Source organism: Aptenodytes forsteri, unplaced genomic scaffold, assembly GCF_000699145.1.
Source record: "Aptenodytes forsteri isolate BGI_AS27 unplaced genomic scaffold, ASM69914v1 Scaffold322, whole genome shotgun sequence".
NCBI lineage: Eukaryota > Metazoa > Chordata > Aves > Sphenisciformes > Spheniscidae > Aptenodytes > Aptenodytes forsteri.
In genome coordinates, this window is record NW_008795045.1 from 569,835 (window position 1) to 575,559 (window position 5,725).

A 5,725-nucleotide genomic window follows, 5' to 3' on the forward strand; every position below is an offset into this window, starting at 1 on the left:
AGGGTTTTTGTAGTATAATTTGGGGGGGGGGGGGGGTTATGTAGATATTTTAAAGAAAATACATAACAGTATCACAAAGCTTTAAGTAGCATCAAATCACATGCTTAGATTGCAGTATCTTTCCTAGATTAAATGGGGGAAATGTGAGTATCCCTTGCAGTAATCAGAAAATTGATGGAACATTGAACTTGCTACTCGGTACACTGTCCTTCAGTATTCTGTACTTAACCATATATGTATATAATTAATACTTGAGAATCTGGCAGGTGCTTTGAGAATGTCATCTCCTTTTATTGATGTTGCATCTCTGATCTGGCGTGTTTTGAGCTAATGTGGTCCAGGCTGTGACCACTACGGGTGGTAGTGCATTTTTTGGTGTCTGGACTCATGTTCTAAGGCAGTGAGCAGAAGCCAAATGCATCTGAATCTAGTGGCAGGAGGATTGGGCTGTCACTGTTGGACGGTCAGAAACTACTATTTTACAGAATTACTGTTGTCCTGATGGTTTTGAACCACAAATAATTACCCTTTGGAGTGATTTATTAGGAAACTTCCAGTGAAATGAAATCATAGAAAAATAACCAAAATACTTCTCTCTCCTTCACTGTTGCTGACTAAATGCTAAATTGAGTGTTCGCCCCATATATTTTTGATGTGCATAAATATTGCATTTGACTATTTACAGTGGTATGCATTGTGGGACAGATATATTTTCACAAGATTAAATTCACTGGTAACATACGTTCTCACGCCAAGATTCTGTCTTCGACGTATCTTTCGTAAACAGTTCCAAAATGGTCTTGCCACTCAAATATTGCGAGCACTGCTGTGCATCATGCAGAATCTACAGTAGTGTGGTTCTTGTAACTTTGTGTTTTTATCCAGACAAACCGGTCTTAACATTAAAATTTATTAAGAAAAAGCCTTTGTGCTGTTTCTTATTACTGTTATTTTACAAGTCATGACATGGGCCAGTCATGTAATGTGAACTGTAACTATTTTAATGTAGCTTACATTATCTGTATTCACTCTTTGTTACGGAGAACTGGTTTCAAATCAAACTGTTGTGCTTGCTTTTGTACTGCTTTACAGATCCCAGGTGAAGTGAAGTTTGTTTCTGAAACTGTCCATTGCGAACTTTCAAAAAATCTCGTCTCATCATCTTATTTTTACATGTGTTTGGGGAAAGAAGATGGAGGTTGTATAGAACAAGAATTAAATAACACTACTTTTTTTTTTTATTGTTTTAAGTTTTAATAGTTGGCCTTACTGTGCTGTGGGTACTCCTCTAGCATAGAAACTTGATAGTAAGCATGGAAGTTAACTGGCTGTTAGTAAGACAGCTGACGAGCTCCGTACCAGTGGCTTCCATCTGTGCTAGAGTAATACACATGCAGTGGTCTTATATTACTCTTCAAGTGGGGGAAAATACTGTGTGTGTGTGTGCACGCTTTCACCACAATTTGTGTTGACCGTGGGTCTTGAATTGGAGGGGCTGGAGATGCGTGCTGGCTTAATTGTATGCCCTTCGTGGTGTTGAGTATCTAATGCTGTTAGATACAGTTCTACAGGCCTTCATCCAGGAACTGCCAGATGGCTCTGTAGCCGTCTTTTGCATACTGAAAGAAGTTAATTGCAGCATGGCTTTGACGGTTTTTACACAGATTATTTTATATTGATTAAAAATAGTTAAAACTCTGCATCCTTTCTCTGACTCCCCCTTCTCCGCTGGGTAGAGCCCAAGTTACTTGTTTCCGTTTTTGAGGGCCCTCTGGAACCTGTAACTATTTTCTGTCAGTAACTTCCTCGGTAAGATGCCAGCTCCAACATCAATTACAGTACTCACATCACTTTTCAGCTGAGTGCATGCATTCTTCCCTTGCTTTCCCCTAAGCTTGAGCAAACATCTTCATAAAAATCTGCACAGCAGCCCCACTGTTCTTCAGAGAACTCTGTAAAAAGCCCTTTACCTTACAAAGCACGAATGACAGTGGTTTGTTTCCTCGTCCTCCGCTGTCTGTCTGCCACGATTCTTTGTGGCAGGGTCAGCGTTCTTGTTCTGCCTGCCCTGTGAATGGGCACTACAGCCTGAGCAATGAGCGGGGCTCTTAGCAGAAACGATGATGCAGATAACACAAACGTTAAACAGGGAACTGAATCTTGGTAATATAATGAAGTTCAGGATGCAAAAAAAGAAAGAAAAAAAAAAAGCTGTCTTCTGAAACAGATACGGAAACAACTTTTACCAAGCATAATGGTAAATTGGAGCTCTCTTAGTCTGATATTTCAGTTCTTTAATTAGGTTAATTGGAACTGAAGAATTGCGTAGTTAACAGCAATTTTATTAAATCTATTATTATTCCGGAAAAGCTATGCTTCTGGTTCTAATTTCTTCGTTTAGAAGTCACCATAAATTGAGAAAGAATATGCCGAAATCAAAGTTACTCAATAATGGAAATTTTTAGAAGATGGTATTTCCAAAGGTCAAATACTATTCCAAAATAAACTGAATGTTTTGAATCAGTAGAATACTGAGGAATGAAGCAATGACAAGATTATTTCACAACTCTGTACATCAGTTTTGCTGCTTATATGCTTACTTGCTGTCACCTCTTACTTCCCTTGTAGTGGTCAATGCCAAAGCTGCACAGGTGCTTTTTTTCCCCTGTAGAAGGAGAACTCGAGCATATCTGGAGTTGTCTGACATCGGGGCGGGGGGGAGAGAGGCAGTCGGAAACTTGTCTGATCCATGTTAAATCACTTGGCTTCAAGGAGCTTTCTGTTCCTGGAAAATGACACTAGTTTTACCTAGGAAGAACAGACTTCCTTGTTGCTTACAAAAATAGAGAACACTGCAAAGCTCGCTAGTTACTTATATTGAATAGAGTGGATGTATTAGAACCTAGATAGTGAGGATCTGCATTGGTGTGCCTTGTTCAGCAGGTGCAAATTGTGTAAATGGCCTGGTTGAGTTCGGTAAGGAATGTGCTGAACCTAAAAGCGCTGCTGCGTTACAATGGAGTATACATGGGATATTTAGGCTAGTTGTGACCAGGAGTTGTGGAAGCAGGAAGCAGCAGCAGAATTTCTAAGCTGAAATCGGGCAATGCTGCTATAAAGCAACAATTATGTCCATGGATATACTTTTAAATGCTCTTTATATAAAAGAGTAATCGGTAAAATGCGTGGGGGGAAGTACTCAGTGTCTCGGAAGAATCTGAGTTACTTCCTTCACTGAAGCTACGCTTGTGTATTTACTACCCGTGTTTTCATAGAGTTCGATCAGCTTTTTCTTAACATAAACTGTTTAAGCCTTACCACCTTTCTAACTTTGGGCCACGTTTCTCAACATGACCCATCAATGTCCCTCTCACTGTGCCTTTCTGTCATCTCTTTTTCTTCTTGTTGAAAGGGATTTGTTGACCTAACAGCCACATTACTTACCTGTGTAATCCCGAGTTTCCTTAAACAACCTTGCATTAACCTGCCTGTAAGTAGCAACTGCTGTCACACCACCAACCCTCAACTGAAGCTGAAGCCTCCCTCCCTCGCCTACCTGTTGATCTTAATTTTACTCACCATCTCAGAGGTTATTCCACTCTTTATTTGTTATACTGTCGTAGTCTTCTTCCTTTTATATCCATGAATTGCAGTAATCTTTAAGCAGATGTTTTAGTGTAATTACACGTGAAAAGCATGCTACTTTTAGCTAAAAATATTAGTTCCCTGAAGTATAAATGACTTCTTAAAAGGGAGTCAATGATATCCCAATACGCCAAACTTAAAACATGAGTAATTATGCACATACTTTGTGTATTGTTAAAACAGGAGTAACGAGTAGAAAATGTGCAGTACATCTGGTTCTGCTTATAAATCGTGAGACTGCGTAGTAAGGATGATCGTGACTCACGTAACTGCTGGTTTTTGGTTCCCCCCCTGCAGTTAAATACATGATGATCTCTGGCCAGTCAGGGTCAAAGGAGAGAGGAGAGCAGTGCCCACGCTCCTCTTTCTGCAAAGATTAACAAGCATACCCCCCAGAGGTTTTTCTATTACTTGATGCAGTGTGTCTTGTTAATTTTTGTTACATGTAAGGATTTATACAAAGATGAATTTAGTCACGCCTTTATAGATTAAGCATGTTCTGGCGCAGCATGCGATTAATTGGTCCCTTATTTTCCAATTATTTTTCATTCTTTTATGGAAGTTTTAGCCTTTTGCTTTTTCCAACAGTTTGCAAATCATATAAAAGAATGTGTTTTAAGAATACACAGTTTTTCATGAAATACTCATAGAAAATCTTTCTACTTAGATGCTGCTGTGTCCCATAATATGGTCTGGCAGCTTTATGCATGATTTTGCTGCACTGGACCAAGTAGCTGGAAGAACTGAGGGGATGGCGTTTACTGTTCGAGCATCTTTAGGATAGTTCCAAGTGCATCCAAGGACTGTATCGTAGAGGACATGAAACTTTTGCTTTTTACCTGTTATCCTTAGACACCTCTGAAACACTGCACTGTGAAATTAATTCCATTCTGTAAACCCCTGCAGGATAATGTTTGCTACAGGTATGTTTTGCTATAGTGTTCTGAATTGTTTTAAAGCATCTACACATTTAAAGAATAGATATGTCATGATATGTCAGAAGTTTGCTGTTTTCATGTAGTTGTAGGAATCTGCAAAGTATTTTGAGGCCCAATACTTGGCCTGTAGTCAATGCAGAAGACTCATGTTCTATGAAAAGATTAAACCGTTGTTAAAATGTGTGCCTTTTGTTTTCCAGAGACCACCGTTTTATCTTTGTCCTGTATGGTCTTACATGTTCGTCAGTGGGGACATAATGTGGACCAAGAAGGGTTGGCTTCAAATAAGATTGTGTTCTTTTTCAGTAACAGTTTGGCCCGTTTCACACGTGCAGCACCTAAGTTTCTCGGGAGCAATGGCTTGTGAAGGCTTTCTGAAGCGAATAATCCTATTATCAAGTTCATTTGAGTGCTCGGGCTACTTACAGCCCATGTTAGAAGGAACAGGATGGGCGTTGCTTTATAATCAAGACAGGAGCTGCACTACCATCTTTACAGAGGATGCCATTCGGGTTACCTCAGGTGCTGTTTTTATCTGCAGTGGAAAGAGCAGAGGTCTCGTTGTCCTCCTCCAAGACTTTGGGATCCAGAGGGCACTTTGGCTCCTCTGTGTTCTGGAGCGGTGGGAGAGCCCACGCTTCCTTGTCAGCATGTGTGGTGCCAGGTTTGGAGCGGTAGATGTCGAGAAGCAGCTGGCCCTGGCCCTACTGTGCTTGGTGGGGGCAATCCATCAGCGGTATTGCTGTCCTGAATTTCCAGGACCTTGGAGGCTGACTCCAGTGGAGGTGCTCCTGCCTGCCTGCAATGGGAAGCTGGGCTGTCATGTGAAGCAGCAGCTACTGCAAGCAACAGGAATCTTAGGGAATATGTTGCCCTATGTCTATTTTGCAGCTCAGGCAGTGTTTGCTCACATCTCATCCAGGCCTGGAAGGGGACGGGCGGGACATGCAGGGGGCCAGCGGGCTGCAGAGAGCCCGGGGGACCCAGAGACCAACCTCCCCGCTACGGGCTCTGCTGGTGACTTACCGTTCAGGTGTTTCAGGTCTTTTCAGAAGTTTGTAGAAAACAAGCGTTGCCCTTGCATTTTAAACAACGTAGGCAACAACCCCCTTCCCTTGCCCGGCCCCCGCCTGCCCCCGTTA